Source organism: Bombus pascuorum, chromosome 2 (assembly GCF_905332965.1).
Source record: "Bombus pascuorum chromosome 2, iyBomPasc1.1, whole genome shotgun sequence".
Lineage (NCBI taxonomy): Eukaryota > Metazoa > Arthropoda > Insecta > Hymenoptera > Apidae > Bombus > Bombus pascuorum.
Genome location: NC_083489.1, coordinates 3,888,042 through 3,890,913, shown reverse-complemented (window position 1 = coordinate 3,890,913; position 2,872 = coordinate 3,888,042). Strand labels below are relative to the sequence as shown.

Here is a 2,872-nt window from a genome sequence, read left to right as displayed (position 1 = left end):
CGATGGCCGCTGCCCTTAATGGATCGATTCGTCATAACTCGTTTCAACACCTTTACCAACTTCGACTATCGATCCAGATGATCTTCTGCGATCACCATTTTCGTCGAACTGACGCGATCGAGATGTTAGATTGTCGAAGGTTGTCTTTAATTGCGTGGCGAATTATTGTAAAGTTTAAGGAGTGCGAGACGATCTCATTTGTGTCTCAATGTTCAGTGAACTCGATAGATTCGAATAATTCAAGTTTGAATTCTGAGAAAATGTCTTTTTGACACGTCAAGGAGATGGATTCTAGTCCCCGAGATTGGTAACTGATAGACGCATTGGGTTATGCATTTATAGGGAATTTAAAGATGAGAAATGCGCGGAGTATACGTAATATGGAAAAATGTATAAAATTATCGAGAATTGATATTAAAAATTCTTAGTTATTAAGATCTAATAGAAGAATTATCTCGATATAATATTGAAAATATAAGAAAGAGTAAAAAAGAAGAAGCCAACAGCACATGGAATTCCCAAGCGGTCACCCATCTAAGTACTATCCATGCCCAACACAACTTAACTTTGGTGATCAGACGAGAACCAGTGGACCTTGTGTGGTATGGCCGTTGGCTGTAATGTTAGGAGTATTACCAGTATTTCTCAATAATTATTTATGTATCTTTTAATAAGAGATATAGAAAATCATAATAATCTTTTCGCAATCTTTACTAGAAATAAAAAGTGAAGAATAAAATATTTCTCACCCACTATGTACCTAAAATCAATATACAAACTGTTACAACCGTTTGCTGAGAGACGCGGTCGCGAGGAAAACGCGTCAGCGAGAGGCGTAAATTCTCGCTACAATTCGTGTAATCGACGCCGCGAAATAGTCGTTCCCCTTGTTTCGATTAAGATAACAGGGGTGGTTCAATGAATTTAACAGTGTGTTAACAGGTTAATATAGCGTGTATATTCAACAATCAATGGTACAATAATATGAGCGTCACAAAGTATTTGGCGATGAATACAGTTAATGCGTTACAGAAATTTGACCCGACTTTACGATATCTCTCAATGAATTCGTTAGATTAAGCGACTTTATTCGTCAGAGCTCTCGATGTATGCCGAATCCGTTATAGACTTGTTGACTGTTCTGACGACGAAAACGAACTACTTTGAAAGTAACGATGCTGTGTCGGAGGAGGGCTAGAGAAGGGTGTGTCTAGCGCATGGGACCATCGGATTTGTTGATGACAGTTTTTAGACATTGTTTCTATTGGCTATTAAGACTATTGGTGGACTAGGAAGGGTCTTAGCCGTCCTCGATAGAAAGTTGGTAGTAGGAAGCATCGCATGTATGAAAAACTAACTTTCACGTGTTTCTCCGAAACAAACCATAAACCTTAGAAAACGCTTTCGTAATAAGGTCTTTGTTCGATCTGAAAGACTTTAGCTAAAATTTTCTGAGATTTATGGTCGGTCCTTGAGAATCCTAAGGGTACGCAATAAGGATATGCGGACATCTAGCTGCCATCCTGCTCGCGGTGTGTAGCCTAGTCTAGGTAGAGAGTCGGCGGACGTAACACAAACACTAAAATTATACTTTTTACTTACACCAATTCCTCCAATCTTGAAATAAATATCTTCTCCCAATTTAAATAACATTCAGCCTTGTTCCAGCCAACTTATATATCAAAGAAAGAAGAATAATTTCAGTGCCACTTTATTTCAATAATTTTATGATTTCTTTCACAATCGATCTATTTCTTTCCTTATGAACTCCAAGACAGTCGAATAAACATTTTCTTAAATTAAACGTCGTGAATCCCAGATTAAGATCAGCAGTTAGAATTGATACTTGAATACACCTCTCCCATTGCTGATTCTAAGCAGTGGGAATTAGTTCACATCTTCTGCCAAATAGAAACGTACTTATAGGTCCATCTTTCTTTATACAATCACGAAAATAGAATATACAAATTGTCATTATTGGTTGAAAATCTCACGTTTAGGAATTGGACCATATCACCGAATGACGAAAAGAAACAACAAAATATGAGGGATACCAAAGAACCATCATTCACATATCAACTGTAGAAAATAATCTTTGTTATAACTGAACGTTAACGGTTACAGATTATATTGTAAGGGGGAGAAACTTTCGATAAGACGCCCGAGTCCCAACTGAGCGCACGTCGAAGAGAAAACAGTCAGGGCCTACTTGAGGATACGTGATCCTGTTAGGGTGGCCTAATTGGACACGCTACATATTTACACTCTGATCTTGTGAAAGGTTAGCACTGGACTTTGAATTATCTTTAAACACCCATTCAGACGCGCCCAGTAATTTAGTCGAGTTATTTAGTAACTGATCGTGTGTCAACACGAAAATTTAGTCGAATAGTTCCGCAAAACGATCCAGCGAAGAAGATCCAAGAAGAAGCCAATTGAAGAAATCATAAATGAATAATCCAGGTATACAAATTTGATCGTCGTGACCATAGTTAAAATTCCGTTTCTCCTGAAACAAATCCTTACAGTTTCCACGTAAGTTCGATCAGGAGGAACATAACACGCGTGCATGTGAAACGCGGGCTTCCTAGCCTAAAAAAATATCCACGCGCGCCTCGACTGACACCTGGTACAATGGTCGGCAATTTCTACGAGTAAACCGCGTTTACATATGCATACAAAGCGGTGGTTCCAGGTCGACAATGTGCGACACAGGCGGCCACTGTATCAATTCGAGAAAAATAAAAACTCCGGTGGCAAAGACGACTATGACGCGGTATGGTTTACCGCACGTCCATAGAAACGTCGTTGGATAGAACAACGGCCATTTATGTAGCCGCCTGGAGGATCGGATTAATAGCCCTTGTACCTA

The 2,872-nt window shown here is 39.1% G+C and overlaps 1 non-coding gene across 1 annotated transcript; it reads right to left on the bottom strand.

Moving 5' to 3' along the window:
• Positions 1 to 497: 497 nt before the first annotated feature.
• Positions 498 to 616, bottom strand: LOC132904744 (5S ribosomal RNA). Its single transcript, XR_009657652.1, has one exon. It is a non-coding gene; the product is annotated as a 5S ribosomal RNA (ribosomal RNA).
• Positions 617 to 2,872: the final 2,256 nt, after the last annotated feature.